At 46.4% G+C, this 19,043-nt stretch overlaps 1 long non-coding RNA gene across 1 annotated transcript; it reads left to right on the top strand.

Moving 5' to 3' along the window:
* The first annotated feature begins 228 nt into the window (after positions 1 to 228).
* LOC142818864 (uncharacterized) lies at positions 229 to 18,023 on the top strand. The gene is made up of 4 exons (XR_012896561.2): positions 229 to 492; positions 14,123 to 14,329; positions 16,160 to 16,244; positions 17,479 to 18,023. It is a non-coding gene; the product is annotated as an uncharacterized LOC142818864 (long non-coding RNA).
* Positions 18,024 to 19,043: the final 1,020 nt, after the last annotated feature.

The raw sequence follows: 19,043 nt of genomic DNA, 5'->3' as shown, positions 1-19,043 counted from the left end.
TGTTCTTGCGCAAGTAAACTGATGTTCTAATGTATGTGTGACAGGGCGTTTGCCCTGCACTGGCCCTTTAAGAGCAAACCCCGGCCCGAAGCAGGGTCTGAGAATTTGGCCCCAGCTGAGGCCATGTTAGATGATTGGGGCCCAGCTGGGAACCATATAAAATGATGGGCTGCTGCTCCTGTGAAGGAGGGCAGTGAGAGCCTGGCTGCTAGGGGAGGAGGAGACTCCCTAGAGCAGGGCTGGGGAGAGGCAAGGGGAGCCCTGGCCAAGCAAACCCCCAGACTGCAGGGCCTGGAGTAAGGCCCGCTGAGGAAACAACAACAACTTCCCCTGGAAGGGGGGGCTCAGACTGATGTGGGTACTGCCAAAGGGCAGTGTCCTGAAGAGGACACCGTGGCCTGAAAGAAAAGGGGGAAACACTGCCAGAGGGAAGGTCCCCTGACACCGGAAGGAGCTAATTCCGTGGACAGACTGCCGGGGGTGCTACGGTTGGTGAGTTTTCTGTTAAAAGCATTTGCGGAAAAAAGCGTCTAGATTGGCATGGATGCTTTTCCGCAAAAGCACTTTTTGTGGAAAAGCATCCATGCCAATCTAGACTTGCTTTTGCGCAAAAAAGCCCTGATCGCCACTTTTGCGATCGGGGCTTTTTTGCGCAAAACAAATCTGAGCTGTCTAGACAGCCATTGTGTTCACATTCACTTGTGTGTGGTTCTATTGTGGAAGATGGGAACAATAAGATTTCTCCTTTAAGCAAGAGGGGGAGATAAGAATGTGACACCAACTTCCATAGGCAGAGGGAGCAACAGGTAAATTCTTTCAAATGTTTTAGGGGTGTGTGTGGCCATAATTAAGTGTTCCTGCAGAAGGCCTCTAACGTGTACAAAATGGGGTCTGACATGGCCAAGGGGGCAAATGAAAATAGAAAGATAACAAGCTAACCTCTCCCATGGTAGTGGGACTTCTCTTGTAGGCCAGGAACTCTTTGGGGGCAGGAATAGTCTTTACTTGGGGCTAGAACAGCAATTTTAGAGACAGATGATGAGTAACAATGAATACCATCAGCAGCAATACACTTCCTGAAGCCAGAGTGATGAGCTTTGAGAAGTGTCCTTACGGCTTTCCTCAGACAAATCTGTTGCAAGGCCTCCATTGTGGCTCTCCTAGCTTGCACTAACACGGGCAGTAATCCTCTGTGAAGGGCATGGGAACTCTGAGCTTTATGGTGGCTGCAGTCCACTCCTCTTCAGTCTAGTTCTAGTCACACCCCCAATTTAATAGCAGATGATTGGTTCCTAGGTAAAGGGCTCAGGAAGATCAAAGCATCCTGAGACAGGGAGGAATTTGGCAATGGCCAGGTGAATTCCTACTGGGGCCCCAGTTGGGTGAGATGCTTCATTGGCCCACATACAATAAAATCACAGCTCCAGCTTAACCCTGACACTGCCCTGATCTACACTAGGACTTTATTTCAAAATACTGCCCAGGTCAAATTTATAAGCAGAGCATCCATGTACCAAGCTCCTTATTTTGAAATAATGGGCCATGGAATTTGAAATCTGGACTCCTGCTTTTCATCAGGAATAATGCTAAGTCTGAGGTAGCACATCCGCATTAACAGAGCTTGCCTTGGGCTAATTTTGAGGCTTCCCAGTAGCGTGAACATGTTAATTTGTATTTGTTAAATTAGGAGTCATGTCAAATTTACTAATTTTGAAATAGCTTCCTAGTATAGACATGGCCACTGTGTGTGTTTGGATGGCCTTTCACCTCCTGATCATTATAGCTCATTTCATGACTAGAGAGGTACCAGAGCCAGCCCTGATCTACACAGCCTTGCACTTTGAATCTCAATAGCGTTACTGATGCCTCATTTACCTTCCTTTGAATGAAAGTGAAAGGGAGTTTTAGGATGATAGCAGCAGACTGTGTCTTACACTAGTGCCCCCAAGTGAGATGAGGACCCGGGGCTGGGCACTGCCCCCCCCCCCACAGTAGGGGGTGGTGCCTGCCCTAAGCTCTAGCTAGTTACATACAGACAAAGAGTATGGCAAGGGGCCTGTTATCTTCATTACAGATGGGCCCTCTGAAGCACTGAGAGATGAAATGACATGCCCAAGGTCTCTCACCCAGCTGTTAGCGGGCTGGGAATTGCACCCATCTTGTCTCCGAGGCAGTCCAATGCCCTCCTCCCAAGATGTGAGGGTTTCAGCTGACTCTAGCTGTTCCTCAACCTGGGCTCCCTCTGCTGAGGAGAGCCTGCAAGTGGGCATTGTGTGAGTGTGGGTGGGGGGTGTGTGGGCGGGGGGGAATGCAGGAGAGGACTTAGGGCATTGCCAGTGCTTTCTGTGAGGCAGTATTGGGACCAGCAGGGCTGGGACAGGTGGGGGCTGCAGGCCATGAGGAGAGGGGCTGCTCGCACAGCACTAGGCAGAGCACTGGAGTGAGGCCAGAAGGCCCCATTTGATCACCCTGTCTGACCTCCTGTGTACCACAGGACACCTGCCCCATCCATCCCCTGCACAACAAACCCAGCAACAAACCTCAAAGGCTGCAGGAGCCCGGCCTGTTATGTGCCACAGGTGGAGACCAGAATGGACTGGGCAGCCCAGTGTCCACGGCCCCGTAGTGGAAGGGAAAGCATTCAGAGAGACCCAGATAATCCCAACAAGTGTCCCACACTCCCTGCTGCAAAGCAGGCAGGACCCTCCCCCGCTGTCAATCTGACCAGGGGGAAAATTCTTTCCTGACCCCACATGTGAGGATTAGTTTGACCCTGAGCATATGAGCACGAAGCCGCCAGCCCGGCATCTGAGAGAGGGAGAATAGTTGGGGCGGCCTCAGAGCCCTGGCCCAGCCCTCCCGAGTCCCATCTCCTGCAACCATTGCTGAGACTGCAGGAAAAAGAGAGAAAAAACAAAACATAAAACCAGAGTCCACTGGGCTGCGTGGGGCGGGGGAAGGGGAAGAGGAATCCCTTCCTGACCCTGCAGGTGCAACTCTGAACCATGAGCTTTAGGAATAGAAGACAGAAACATGAGGTACCCTCAGGCTATTGAACCTTGCTTCCTAGCTTCACCAGCAGCCCTGTCACACTAGCACAGGCGTGAATTTCTCCAGCGCTCTCTTCAAAATAACCCCAAGCCTATCGACCATGTTTAATGTCAGACCATGACTGTTTATAAACCCGTTTCACTCTTTGGGCCTTTGAGATCAATAGCCACACCCCCTAGTTTATAGCCGAGCTAGTTGATTTACAATTCAGTTCTGGCACCCTCCCCCATTGCTAGTGTCATCAGCTAATTTGACCACAGCAAAGAACCACTGGATGCAGACAGACCTGAGGCAGCAAGGAGGTAGAGAGAGATGTTTGGCTTATTCAAGACAGCCAGTCATAAAAGCCACTGGAAACTCTTAATGTCCCAGACAGGGTTATATCAAGTTAGAAATGTCACTGCTTGGTGAGCAAGAGTTGTTTCAACAACTAGCCACAAGAGCTGGAAGTGTTGTGGAGCAGAGCTGGGAAATACGAGATGCATTTCTTTCGAGGATGAGGATAAGATGGATATGAGGTACTAAGGAGAAATGGAGCAAACCAAATAACTTAGGGTATGTCTACACTAGCTAGGGTATGTTAATTTGAGCTAGGTAGGCAAATGAGGTGACTGGAGTTGCAAATGAAGCCCAGGATTTAAATAACCCCGGGCTTTATTTGCAAGTTCCCTTCTGGTTGCCATATTGAAATTTCACTAGCCCGAACTCACTGCTGTGCGGCTACACACAGCACTGAAACATTAATTCGAACAAAGTCCTTAGTTTGAATTAACTGTTACTCCTCGTGGAATGGCTCCAGTTGCCTCATTTGCCTACCTAGCTTGAATTAACGAGATAGTGTAGACATACCCTTACACTAGGTTAAATCCTGTCACACAGAGAGGTCTGGAGCCCAGCCTTGAAATCCCATTGGGCAGACATTGACTCCCTGCCCATCAAACACCAAAGTGCTGTTGTGTAGTTTTTGCCCCGTTACTGAGCTAGAACAAAGCCCAAACCAAACCCCTGAATGTCACCATACCAGACACCTGAGGCATCTGCTCTCCAAACTCACACCTCAATCTAAATGTTTGACCCCTTTCTCTAGACTGGGGTGTCCAGAATGCTGGGTAATAACATGAAAAATCTTCATGCTTGTAAAGCTAAATTGGCTCTCTATTAAGAGAACTATTTACTGAACTGCTGCAAATGTAGATTCCAGTTTAGCCACATGCCTAGAGATTCACCTCCTGGGGCCTGTTCCAAACTCTTGCCTCCATCTTCCATGCAGGTGGCTATATTGGGCCAAATCCGTGACAGCAGCTGAGCCTCTCTTCAGTGGTTTTGGAACTGGGTTCAGGATTTTAACTGTGATTGACTCCACCTCTAAAAGCATATCTTATTCTTGGCTGGCTTGTCCTGTCACTTTTTGCATGGTCCTAAGTTGGATATAGTGCTGGTGCCCTCTAGTGGTGAAGAGTAGAAAAAGTTTAATGCTCAGGACATTTGCACAAAAAACTCTGCTGCACTTTGATGGGGATTTTAAAGAAATGGACTTCAAATGCTCTTGCCTGTTGAGAGGCTTGTTTGTCATGCCTTTTCTTATGCAGTTTGATTGGGAAGTTGTTCTTGGTTGGATTCAGTCTATCCTTTCTCTGTGTCTCTTAAATGAAACGTTGATGACATTGACACAAGTGCACAAAACATTTTTACTTTAATGAAACATTTTTCTCTTATGAAAAGTGGCTCCATAAGAAGTTTTATAACCAGCTCTATAACGCTGCATCTGGATGAATGATAAACAAATAGGGTATGTCTACACTACAGTGTTATTTTTAAATATCTTATTTCAAAATAGTTATTTCGAAATAAGTTATTTCAAAATGTGTCTACACACAAAATGCATTTCGAAATAGCGCGTCCACACTGAGTGGATGCTGAATCGCATTAAGGCCGGCCGGAACCAGGTACAGCAGGGCATCAGATCAGGAGTTACTTTGTGTGGCTGCTGCCTGAGGCTATCTGAGGCCTGTGCTTAAAGGGACACCCCACCTCCCTCCCCCGGGACAGCCAGGTTCTCAGGTTTCCCTGCTTGCTAGCCTGCCTCCATGAGGGACAGCAAAGCATTTTGTCTCTGCGTGCTCTGGTTGCCCTCACTTGGGACACCGCAGCACTCTGCAACATGGAGCCAGAGCTGCCCCTGGGCACTCTGGTGCTTCTCGTGGACACGTTGCTGTGAGCCTGGCTGCACTTTCTGCAGGCTGCCATCCAGGAGGTCTATCAGGGGGCTGTCAGTATCTAGGAGGCCCTGCAGGAGAGCTTCCACCCTGAGGAGCACTAAGAGCATCCTTGGTGTGCCCCACTGGGGGCGTGTGCCTCATTCCTCCCTCATGTCCTTCCACTTACCCCTTCCAACCCCCCCTTCCTGATGTCAAATAAAATACACATATTTTCATAAACACAAACTCTTTATTTAACAAAACTGGGGCAGGGAGGGAACGAAACTCTGGTGAGACTGGGGAAAGGAGGAGGGAGAGGGGAGAAGAGAGGGGAGGGGGAAACCTGGCTGCCAGTGGCTTGCTGGCTCATGTTTTGGGGCCACTGGGTCAGGGACAATGACTGCTGGCTCTGGGCTGGCAGGCTTGGAGCTGGCACAGGCACTGAGGCCAGAGTCAACTCCTTTAAGGGCCCTGGAGAGGGAGAGGAGTGTTCTTGGTTGAGGCTGGAGTGGCCACCAGGGCACCCTGGGAAGGCTGGAGGCCCCCAATTTAGATCTAAGTGTCTACACAGCACTTATTTCGAAATAGCTATTTTGAATTTGGCGTTATTCCTCTTGGAATGAGGTTTACCAAATTTGAAACAAGTGCTCTGCTATTTCAAATTAATTTTGAAATAGCGGTTTGGCTGTGTAGATGCTAGGAACATTATTTTGAAATAACTTTGCTGTGTAGACAGACCCATATTACCAGCTATTAGTATCATAAACAGTAGCTAGATTGAATGTTATAGAGGGACAGAGTTCAAGGCCTGAAGGGCCACCAGATGACCCAGCCAGACAGCTGCCACCAGTACCAGCCAGCATCTGCACACTAAACCCAACAATCGAAATGAGACCGTATTACAGCCCACAAGGCACTACGCTATTATGAGTCTCAGACAGCAGGGTTGACAGACTTGCCAGGCCCCTTGGCAATATGGGAGGACCTGGCTCCATGCTCCTGGAAGGGGAAGGCCCTTGGGTAAAAAGGGAGCCACCTAGCAGCCCTCAGAGCCACGTGGAACATGCTGCGCCACGCTCTGGTGCAATTTAAAGGGCCCAGGGCTTCTGCTGCTGCCACTGCCCTTTTGAATCTACATGCTCCCTTGGAAACATACCGAAGACAAACCTGAGCATCCTGCTGTGTGGGGCTCTTTCTGAGCTCCAGCTGGCCTCTGAACATCAAACAGTGTGAGGGAATCAAGGAGCTGCAAGTGGGGGGCAGCAGCATAAAGCTTTTAATTTAAATGGAGTTAATAACAGTAGGAAGGACTCTTTGATCCAGTTCAAGTCTTCCCCAGCCAGGATGCCCTAGATTTATCATTTCTTCTTCTTCTTTCAGATCTCCTCCCTTTTCATGTGGTTTTAAAAGATACTTCGAATTAGAGTGGGGTGCAGGCTGCAAAATTCAGCTTGGGAGCCTTTTCCCGTGTCAAAACCCCTCCAGGTTTAGGGAATTTGTTTCAGTGGAAGGTGGGGGTGGCCCATTTGCATAATTTGGGTCCAGGGTAAGCGTCTGAATAACTTCAATGTTCAGAGTTATTCGGTCTGGCCCCATCTCTGGCAACTGAAGGACAACCCCCCCTATTTGGACCCCCAATTCGTTCACTCCCAATTGTGATTCTGGTTTGAGGGAAGGATGTAGGAAGGGGTGCAGGGTATGGGAGGGAGCTGTGACCAGGAGGAAGTAGAGAGAGTGGGTACAGAGGGTTGGGTGGTGGCCTGGGGCATGTAGTTGGGGGGGAAAAAGAGGGTGGGGTGCCAGAAGCAAGCTTTGGCTGGTAGGTGCATACATAGGTGACTCCTAGGCAGCAGCCCTGCAGGAACATGAGGCAGACTCCCTGCTTGTTGGCTGCAGTCCCAGGCTTGTGAAAACAGCTGGCTGCTCCATGTGGCTCTGCTGAAGTGGGTAGGGAGGAGGCTTTGCATGCTGCCCCTGCCCCCAGCAAAATTTGTTTGAGTAACCTCTAGTTCTTGTGTTTTATGAAGGGATAAATATTTACTTTCTCCACACCATTCATAATCTTATAAACCTCTATCACCTACCCCCTTAGCTCTGTTATTTTTAAGCTGAACAATTTGCATTTTAAATCTCTCTTCATGTGGAAGCTGTTCCATACTTCTAATAATTTGTGTTGCCTTCTTCTGTACTTCTCTCAAATATATATTTTTGAGATAGGCCATTCAGGACTGGATGCAGTGTTCAAGGTGTGCACATATCATGGGTTTATATAGTGGTATTACGGTAGTTCTGTCTCTTATCTATATTTAATGGTTCCTAGCATTCTGTTAGCTTTTTTGGACTGCAGCTGCACATTAAGTGGATGTTTTCAGAGACCTTGTTGTACCAAATAAAAGCAAGCAGGATCTTATGAGGGGGATAAGGCAAAAAGCCACATTTATTGTAAAGATAATAATAAAAAATAAAGAAAAGATAAAAGCAAACAACGTTGTTTAACTACTTATTCCTATCACTACTTAACCCTTATACACTTGTGTGTGTGTGTATATATATATATATATATATATATATATAACCATTCATTCATACATCCATTCATTCAAGTTCTGTGTATAGTTACCAGCCTGGAAGTTGCTTGTGACAGGATACTGGCCAGGTACTCTGTACACAAGTGATGGTAGTGGGGAGCGAAGTCCTGATCAGATGCGCATCTGAAGCTCCTGGTAGGCTGGCAGCAGAACCTTGGACTCTGATTCCATAGTTTTTTAGTCCAGTTCTTATAGGAATTTCTTCCTATGCCAGTCTATGGAAATTGCTGTATCATGCTGATGTCTCCAGGGTGGCTGCCAGGTGCTCATCAGTGATCTCATCGGGTGGACCTCCAGTTTCTCCACTTGACACCTTTTGGTTGCACTGGCACCTGACGCCTTCTTCAGCCCTTTGTTGCTGTATTCTCAGGCTGGCACCTCTTAGAACCATTCACTCATCATCCAAGCACTCTCTCTCTCTTACATACATTCCTTAATGTTTCCCATACAATGTTTTTGTATAATAATAACTTTACATATATCAGAGTTGTAGTTACAAAAAGTTTCTGGGTGGTATTGCTTAAAACATTCTCTGAGTGCTGAGTAAAGTTACAATGTTTTAAAGAGAACAGGCGTCAATTAAGTAACAATGCCCTTAGTCAATTACAGGGCTTGGCTCCCATAGCAGAGTTAGTGGTTTGACAATGCATTGTTACAATGTATCTTTGCAATGTTAATTTCAAGCAGCCCCTTGCACAAGCTTGAGCATGCCCTGGAGCACGGGGGGGGGGGGGGGGCTGTTTCTGGCTACATAGGATTATATTCTTAACAGTTCTAAGTTACATGACCTAATACATTATATTCTAAAGGGACAATAATAATAATAATAAATCTAAACATTTAACAATCTTAACTAATAATAATAATAATAATAAGAATTAATAATAAATCTAAACACTTTGAGTTGTGGGGAACAAATTATGGGGAGTCACTTCCATTTGGAGGAATCATTTTCAATACATTAATATGTTATCCCTACAACCTATCTACAATGCCACCAAGATTTGTCTTGAGAGGTAACAGTTAATTTAGACCCCATTCTTTTGCATGTATAGTCAAGATTGTGTTTTCCAATGTGCATTTATCAGTATTAAATTTAATCTGCCATTTTATTGCCCACTCACCCAGTTTTGTCAGATTGCTTTGCAATTCTTCAGACAGCTTTGGAGTTGACTCTCCTGAGTAATTTTGTACTGTCTGTAACTTGCCATCTTACTGTTGACCCTTTTTGTCAGATAACGTATGGTTATGTTGAACAGCACTGGTCCCAGTACAAATCATTGGAGGACTCTCCTATTTACCTCTTTCCATTGTGAAAATGACTGTTTATTCCTATTCTTGGTTTCCTGTCTTTAAACTAGTTAGTGATCCATGAAAGTACCTTCCATCTTATCCCATGACTGCCTACTTTGCTTAAGAGCCTTTGGTGAGTGACATTGGTCAAAGACTTTCTGAAAGTCCAAGTAGGTTATATTTACTGGATCACCCATCTTCCCATGTTTGTTGGCCCTCACAGAGAATTCTAATATATTGGTGAGGATGGATTTCCCTTTACAAACTTGTGTTGGCTACTTGCTAACATACCATGTTCATTTATGAGTTTCATAATTTTGTTCTTTACTATAGTTTCAACCAGTTTTCCTGGTATTAAAGTTGGGCTTACCAGCTTTGAGCTGCTGGGGTGGCCAAGAATGAACTGGTTTTGATAAAATGTACATCAACCGTGATACATTTCCATAAAATATTTCAGTTTCCACTCAAGAACATTTTTCGATGGGAAGTGTTGGTCAAAATTGTCTACCAGTTCTACTCTTTCATGTTGTGGAACACATTTTAGTAGAAAGATTATCTGCTGGACACTTCACCTCCCATTCATGATTGGGTTATGTTTCTATGGCAACTAGTGTGTACATGGAAAACTAATATTAGGAAAGATTTTCAAAGATTACTGTCTGGAGTGCCCTGGGTTTTGGTTGCACCTCTTGAGACAAGGCAAGGACACTGGCTCAAGTTAGCCTTGATGTCAACTGTAAACCTCTTTGGAAGATGTGGGGAGGCAAGTATCAGTTGTGGGGGATGGGTTCTGATAGGTGTTTATGGTTCTGATATGGTGATGCTTGGATCTTTGGTAGATGGGTGGATACATGAAACTGAAAATTACCAAAGCTAAACCTTCCACTGTTGGTAGAACAGCCAAGTACATGTCCCCAGAGCAGAACTCAGCATGTTGTATGCTTGTTGTACGCAACAAACAGCATCAGAAGAGCAAATATTCCAGGCTGTTTTCCCTATAAGCTGTGTACTGGCAGCTGCTCAGAAGAGATTCAAATGCTGCCCAGCTGATTTGAGTGCCCACAGCTAATTTTTTTGTTTCTACTGGTGATGCACATTTACACATGCCTCCATGTACATAAAATTTATTCCTCTCACAGATGGAAAAAAATCATCCAGGGATGGAAAAAGATTAGAGTAAACGGTTATTCCATATATCCCCATCATGTCACTAGTTACTGAAATGATTGTGAACCAGGCTGAAAGAGGAGATACAATAATTAAGGAGCAAGAGTGGAATGCAGAGTTGGGTTCATTGTACAAATTAGTGCCTGACTTCCCCTTCCTGCCCAGAGGCATAATAACATTTGCCTATTTTTCACAGGTATTATGTGATGATTGCAAAGTGCTCTGAGATGAGGCATGCAACAGAGAGGCAAAATATAGATGAATAATATTTATAATGAACTGGCTTTCTCTGCCTTTGAGCATGTAATTAATACTTCTCCAAATCAATAGTACAGTGGAACATTTTTTTTCTGCTAAGTGTTGGACATGCCTCCCAAAACCTGAGATTCCACAGCTGTGTAGTGGGGACTATCTCCTCCTCACCCCACCCCTGTCTTAGGGTCCACTCCTGTGAAAAAACTGATGCCTAAGCATGGGGGAAATTTAGCAATGGGTGGTCTGCTTCACCTCTTCCCCCGACCCCTCACAGTCTTTTGCTCATTAAGCTAAATTCAATTTAATATTTTATGAGGTTTCACAAAGTTCTGATCCCTCCCACCTCACCCCTCCCCTCTCCCTATATTTTAGAGTGTGTCTGTTTGTGTCTCTGTTTGCGAGTTCTTTTGTTCAGGAACTCCTAAACGGTAAGAGGTAGGACCACCAAATTTGGTCTGCAGCTTCCTCTACTCCTAACTTGACACAAAGCCAGGGTTTGGTTGTGCCAGGAGAACTGGGAGCCCTGGGAAAGACAGTTTTCCATAACAGGAAAAGGGAGAGGCTCCGGTTCAAGAGATGCGATCTGAGAGTGATCACTCAGGGCAATGAGCCGGCAGGGGAGAGCTATCCTGCAGAGTGGCCACTAGGGGCAGCCATGCCACCAAGAGTGGCCATCTTGAAAACCTGCACACTGATAATAGCTCCCCTGCCTCAAACCTTTCCCCCCACTGGCCCATGGCTGCAGCCCTACCCCTCTCCCCTGGACTGCAGGATACAGGGCCAGCTGCTGGAGGCTGGGGCTGGCCCTCAGAGCCTTGCTCTCCCATCCCCAGCCTATGCAGCCCCAGCTTCCCAGGAGGAGTTACCAACCAGGGATTACAGCCCCAGCCCTGCAGGAGGAGCCACTAGCCACAGAGCACTGCCATGGCCCCCTCAGGATAAGCTGATGCCACATCAGTGCCCCTCTCGTGCTCCTGGGTGGCCCCAGTAAGCTCTCCCTGGCCTCCCAGCTCCCTGTCCTGAGTCCTGCACCTCCCACTCCCTGCCCTCACTCATATACTCCCACCCTGTGCCTGAACCCCCTGCTCTGAGCCTCCCACTCACCCCTCTGCCCTATACAACCATGTAAGCACCCACGATCATTAGGAGTTTTGTCTATCATTAGAAGTGGAGGGCCCAGCCTCACCAGTGACTGATCAGCTGCTGCCCAGATGAGATGGATCAAGTGATTAGAAAAGCCAGCAAGTGGGTCAGTTAAGGAGAGGAGCCGTGGGAAAAGGTGGGTTTCTGGGGCAGACAATGAAGAGGGAAAGATGCAAAGAAAAAGGCCTCTTGTGAGTGTTCCTTATGCAGAATAAAATTGCCCTGAAGGGAAGCTGAAAAAGGCCTTTGGGCAGCTTTCATGGGCTGAGGAGACAGGCCAAGAGCCTGCAAGGCCCCACAATGCTAACTATCACAAATTTGGAAAGAATATATCCGACTGCTCTCTCTAGAAAAAACAGTGAGGAGTCCCATGGCACCTTAAAGACTTAGGGTGCGTCTAGACTACAGGGTGTCTTTCGGAAAAACAGCCATTTTTCCGAAAACACTTCACTTACATCCACACTGCTATTGCATTCTTTAGAAAGAAAATCAAAAGAACGCAGGATTTTTTTCTGACACTGGTAAACCTCATTCTACAAGGAAGAATGCCTTTTCTGAAAGACTTGTTTTGGAAAAAGGCGTGTGTGGACACAGAAGAGGAAGTGGCCACTCCGTCTGTAGTAATCACAGCTTACACGCAAGAGAGTGTCCAATGAGTGTGGATGCTCTCTCTTGAAAAAGTAGATCACTTTTTTGATGTGCTTTAGCAGTGTGGATGTTCTCTTTCGGAAGATCTCTTCCAAAAAAGCTTCTTTTGAAAGAAGCTTGCAGTCTAGATGTACCCTATGTCTACATCTACATTGGCAGCTCCTTGCGCAAGAACAACTGTTCTTGTGCAAAAACTCTGCTGGTGAGGACGAAGATGCGTCCATATGTGAAAAATCCTCAAGGGGTCTTTGAGGCGTTTCTCCAAGTGTTCCCCAAAATTGTCCCGCTAACTCAAACTTTCCTTCCCTATTTATCCATTAGTAATACAATAACATGCCACTCAAAAACTTGTTAGGCAAGCACTTTTTAAAGTTTAGGCAAGAGGTTTTCTTCTGATCATCACTTTTGCCAGATGCGTCTTTTCTTTTTCAGAGACTCCATGCCCGGGGACCCAGATGGATATAGGTCTTAGGGCATTTAGACAAACTTCCTGTTTTTCTTAAAGTATAGCTCAGCAATTTCACTAGAGATTTGGGCCCCAGGAAGGATGCGGGGTCAAGCAGCCATCTCTGTGGCACCCAAACTCCCTTTTTTCCCCTGACTGTGGTCTAGGTCTAATTTGGGCCTGTTAGCTTGGTTGCTAATGTTTAAGCAGTAAGCAGTAGTGATTCAGGCACATTACTGGATTTGCCAGAATCCCCCCAGCACTGTTTCTGAAATGCCATCTGCCCCTCCACTCTCTGCTGCCTAAAGCTGCCCTATCCATGGGGAGTCCCTACTTCCTATAGAGACCCCTAGTGGATAGGGGCTGTGTGACAGGCCATGCAGGCCCTGCACTTAGGAGGGGGAGCTCCCGCTCTGGGGCAAGTGGATTGCCTCTCCCTCCCCCTACCCCAGCACTACTGCGCATGCTCCTGCTGTGGCACGGCAGATTTAAATCCTGCGCTGGCTCCAGCGAGGGTGGACAAATGGGGTGAAATGCTGGGGCTGACACCAGAAGAGGTGCTGCTGTCAGCCTCGGGGGAGGAAGGGTTGCTGCCCTTGCCTCAACCTCAGGGGCCAGCCTCCGGCTTTCTGCCCTCACAGCGGGAGAGACTGGCTGTTCTCGCTTCCAGACCCTGCCGAGCCTCGGGGCCACTCATGCCGCTGAGGCAGGCTTCAGGCTTGGGCCTGGGACTCCCGACCTCCCTGCTGCAGGGGGAGGCTTGCTCATCCCCAGACACCCTAAGGGTTCAGGGCCAGGGGTTGACCTGTGCGGGGTCTCAAGCCCTGATAGGGAGGTTGTTGCTGCCGGACCATTTATTCACCCCAGAGGGGTTGCAGGGTCTGCCCCAACGCCGTTGCCAGAGACTGCTATGACTAGGGTTGCCAGATGGTTGAACCAAAAATACTGAACACCCCCCTGAAAAAATTCCGTTGAGGGGGGAAAAAAAGGGGGAGGGGGAGACCAAAGTTGTGTTAGCAAAAAAAAAAAAGACTCCAAGACTTATTAAGCAAATTAAAATAAAATTAAAACAGCATGGCCCTTTTCAGAGTGAGCGCAGTCAGAATAGGAATAGGAACAGGGGATTCATTGAGCATTAAGACCCAGGGGAAGGATTGCTTCCCCTTGGTCTTTTTGCTGGCAGCCATTTTGTGTTCTTAGAACTTAGCTTCCCTGAGGAACCAGGTAAGCATGGGGTCTAGGGATGGGGATGTTGGGGGCCAGTGGGAGGCCAGGCGCTGAGTGTTGGTGTCCAGTATTTTAGGTGTCCGGTATCTTCTGAATTTTTTTACCAGACAGGAGGCCAAAATACCGGACTGTCCAGGTCAATATCAGACACCTGGCAACCCTAGCTACGACAACAGCAGAACTTTCTTTGTGGAATACTGGGGACACCCCAGACTGGATCTGACTGCTGCAATATGAACCTCGGCCTCAGCTTGCTTACGTTCCCCGCACCGCCTGAGCTTGGGAAGGGGAAACCAGCTGCAGGATGCTGACAGGTAGGTCCCCAGTGTTGGTAGGAAGTGGCTCAGGGTGGAAGATTTGTCCAAGTGGTTGGTGGGTTTTGCTGCCACCCCCACCAACCGGATAGTGGAGGAATTCTCTATTCTTAGGGACCTGGTCCAGGACCTGGTAGCATGGGAGGGCCCAGGTCTCCCTACCTCCCCCGGTCGTGAAAGGGGGCTTTTTCCCTTTCCCAGAGTCCTTGAAGGAAGACCCAGACCGTGGACCCTGGTCACAAGACCATATAAACCCCCCTGTACCTAAGGGCTGGACTGTGGACCCTGGTCATAAGGCTTATTCCCCCCACCTTCCATAGGGCTTAGATTGGGACTGGGGATAGAAAAGCCATCTATGCCCCAAAGAAAGGGGGACAGCCTGAAGTGTGGTAACCGCCAAGTTGCAGATGTGCCCCCACCCCCAGAGGAGGGTCCAGAGTAAAACTAGGAGGGTCTCCACAGGGTGTTGACCCAGGTGACTGCGGGCCCACCCTGTGATCCCCCTGACAGGCTGCTTCATGGCAGCAGCTCCTGTCTGTGGGAGGTCCCAACTCCCTGCTGGGACCCGGACACACAAAGGCTGCTGCTGGCTGGGCAGGTAGCCCATCTCAGTCCCACCTTGCGTCAGGTGCGGAACCAATCCCCTCTGTGGCTAAGCATATTTAAAAGGCAGTAGGAGCTGGGCAGCCTGCCCCCTGACTCCCACTACATTTTAAATTGCAGAACTGCAGCAGGGTTTGGTCCCGCACCTCGTGCAAGCCGGGACTGAGCTGGGCTGCCTATCAACTAATTGATTAGCCGATGAAATTCTAATCACAACTTGACTAGTTAAATACCCACCCCTAGTTTAAATATGCAAATAAATTGCAGCTCTGCGGTTTCTCTTTTAGTCTGGTTTAGAAGTTTTGTTGTAGGAGGATGACTATTTTTAATGTGTTTCGACGTGTCCAGGGAGGCTAAAGAGTTTTCTTACTGTTTTTTTTTTTTTTTTGTTTTCTTACTGTTTTTTTTGTATGTTACCTTTCTCCATATCAGATTTGTGACCATTTATTGGCATGGAGACTGTCCTTGTTTGGCCAATATACATGGCGGGGGGGCATCATCGGCACAGGATGGAATATATCACATTCATAGATGTTTGGTGGATGAGCTCCTGATGGTGCGACTCACCCACGAAAGCTTATGCCCGAATAAACCTGTTAGTCTTTAAGGTGCCACAAGACTCCTCCTTGTTTTTCTCAATACAGACTAACCTGGCTACCCCTCTGATACTGTCTCTGTGCTAAGCAGCTGTTGATCTTAGCACCCATGGTGCCCTAACAACCTTCCACTTTTGTGAAAGGTCCGCACTAGAGAGCTTTATAGGAATGCTAACTTCAGCTCACTGTCAGTACTGCCAATGCCAATCTGGAGTTTGTAAAGTGTTGCTAGTGCAATTAGTGGCCTTGCTTCTACAGCAGAAACCAGAACATTGCTGTTTGGGGGGGGGGGGGGGGTTCTAAAGAGTAAACCAGTAGTTGTTAGTGACGTCTTGACGGCTTTTTTTTTTTGGACTTCTGGCTTTTTAAATTATAATCATGAGACTGTAAATGGTCTGAAAAGTTGGAGCACTGGCCCTGTTCTGCAGCAGCTTCTTGTGAAGAGTTTAACATTTGCTGAGGGTTGTGTGGAGAGTGAAAAATGGTCCAAAAAATCCCCTCATGCAGTCTTCTACTGTGGCATAGTCTTTACACTCCCCAGTAGATGGCACTGTGGGATTAGACTTTGGTGTGAATGACTTCTCTGAGACAGGACTGAAAGAGCCTCATTATGTCTGTTTTTCTGGCACAGATTAAAAAGAAAAATGATCTATGGATACAGAAAGAGAATTAAGAGAGAGTGATAATGACGTCGATAATGACTCTTTTGCACAGAGGTGAGTTTTATCTTAACTGCCCTATTCTGCTCCTTTGCAGGATGTGGTCTGTGTGAACTTTCTTAGCCCTGGTCTACACTTTGAAATAATTTTGAAATAATAAACAGAGCATCTATACTACCAAGCCCGTTATTTTGTCCAGTCACCAGCTGGTTGTTTTGGAATCTGTACTCCTGCTTTCCTTGGGTAATAATGCTTATTTTGAAATAAAACAACAAATGGTCTGGTAGCAACTTTATAGACTAACAAAACATGTAGATGGTATCCTGAACTTTCATGGGCACAGCCCACTTCTTCAGATGACCGGAGTTATGAGTTTGGGATGTGAACATGCAAAATAAATAGGAAAGGGGAAGGGAGAGGGAAGAAACAAGGAGGGGAGTGGGAGGCAGCATCAGTAAGTATGTTATTGCAGAATAGCGTTAGGTTGGACACTCTGCTGCTGCTATTTCAGAATAACTCCCCCCACAGAATAATTTGAAGTAATTACTCCCCAGTGCTTCCTGGAGCTCTAAGTCAAGGTAGCACGTCCACAATAGCATAGCCTGCCCCAGACTAATTTCAAGGCTCCCCCATAGTGGGGACATGATATTGCAATTTTGTTATTTCAGGAGTAATTATTTTGAATATAATTATTTTGAAATTTCCTAGTGTAGACATGCCCTTCGAGACACATGAAGTTTTAAAAATGCATTCACTCAAACTTAAAGGCATGTCTGAGCTGCAGTAGTGAGAGTGGATCCTAAGCGCACATGCACAAGCTATATTCAAGCTATTGAGCAAAAAACAGTAGTTTGGCTATAGTAGCATGGGCTGCTGTTCAGGGGAGCCACTTGACTATTTACCCAGTGGGTAGGACAGGACTGACTGGATGGCTAGTCCAAAGGGTGCCTCCTGTGCTGCTGCAGCCATACTATTTTGGGGGCCATCTTGAGCAGAGCTAGTGGGTGTATGTCTACCCATGCTGGGAAGCACCCTCCCAGCTGTGGTGAAGAGAGGTACCCTTATGCATATAGTCAGTTGGGTTAGTATAAAAAATGTGCACAGTTCCTGGAAATTTTGTTGGATATTTTCAAAGAAAGTGATGGAAATTAAGCTTGCAAATGTAATCCTTGCTTTTTAAACAAAAGCCTGGATCATCCAGCTTGCGTAAGGCAAGACGCATCAGGATCTATATGAAATCTCAACCACCAAAGAACTCACTTGTGTTCTAATTAAATAATTTTGTGTGCAGGTCCCTGGTGCATGGAAATACAACAGTTACTAGGAGCTGTTGCCAAAATCCACTGGAGTCAATGGCAGCCTTTCTCTGGAGTATTTCTGTGGCAGCTAACATTAAGATGAGAGACTCAAAATGATTTAAAGAGAGAAATTCCCATTGCTATTCTGTTTATGATCCTAACATGCTCTAAGTCAGAGGATAGGTGAACTGTTTGGGTTCTAAGCCAGCATGTATAGCTATAAAGGTAGTTGAATCCCTTTAAATTCCTACATACCTAGGGCCTGAGCCAAAAACCATTAAAGCTGATGCAAAGATTTCCATTCCCATTTGGATTGGGTCTTTAAAAAGTGTGGCTGATATAGGCTCTCCTTTTTTTATCTTTGGTAGCGTTATAAGTCTGTGCTTTTGTCTGGTTTCTTATGTCATGGTGTAAATAAAAAGTGAGGGCAGGAACTCTGCATGCTCACATTAAGTGGTGTGTTTGCAACTATGTCCGATGGGAGGGATGTCTTGACTGACTTTCAAGTGCACAATGCTTTCACTGCATTGCATTTGTGCATGGTTCGTGGTATGGAGGGGGGTTATTTATTTATTTTTTGTTTAGGTGGTTCTCTCTTCCAGTGGAATAAATCATCCAGGCAGTATGACTTGTGACAGCGCATCATGCCTCTGAATGACATGCCTGATCCATCAAATAAGCCCAGGGTCTGTAGATGTATTTGGTGTTGTTTTTGCCTGCCTTTACAAATCAGTGATGATTAACACTTTCTCTTAATGTCCTAGCAATGATTTCAAGCATCAACTCCACAGTCATCGGAGGAAAAAAATATGTAATTTCCTTTTGCCTGGCATTTATTTCCTATTTCTTATATTACCCATTGAGAAATTCAGAATTGATACCTTGTTCATTTCTGATTTTGGCCCTTCCAATTTAGCAAGAACCTGGGGCAAACCTTTTAATGTGGCATCAATTTAGACTCTAAGTTTGCACTATGATATTTGTGCATGCAAAGGCTCATAGATACATGTGCAAACAGAAACTGTGTATGCAATATGTCTTGTCCATGTAGGCCTACATATTTTTAGCTTTCTTTGGGCTGGTCACTGAAAAGATATATTGGCATAGCTATTTCTCTCATGGATGAGGCATAGGTAAGGTAATCTAACCCCTGGTGTAGACAGTGCTAGATCTATGGAAGAATTCTTCTGTTGATCTACTTACTACTTCTCAGAGGTGGATTAACTACAGTGATGAAAGATCCACTCCCATTGCAGGAGTAAGTGTCTGCACTGAAGTGTTATTGTGTTGCAGCTGTAACTTTAGCATTTTAACTGTAGATGAAGCCTTAGGTTAGTGCCTCATCAGTAGGGAAAAGCAGAATTTTTGTGAAGTAGCTGCTAATATGTGGTGTACGCTATGACAGCCACCCCCCATCTTTGTGAGATGGACTTACAAACACAGATATACATAACTCAAAGATGCTTGGGACAAATTGCTTCCTGTCACCTATCAAACTTCGTGTCTTAATCCACTGGACCTGTTTATCTTACTTTGGTGCACGTACCATTCTTGTGTG

This window comes from Pelodiscus sinensis, chromosome 17, assembly GCF_052426305.1.
Source record: "Pelodiscus sinensis isolate ZL-2025 chromosome 17, ASM5242630v1, whole genome shotgun sequence".
NCBI classification, from domain to species: Eukaryota; Metazoa; Chordata; order Testudines; family Trionychidae; genus Pelodiscus; species Pelodiscus sinensis.
This window is presented reverse-complemented; position numbering and strand designations above follow the sequence as displayed.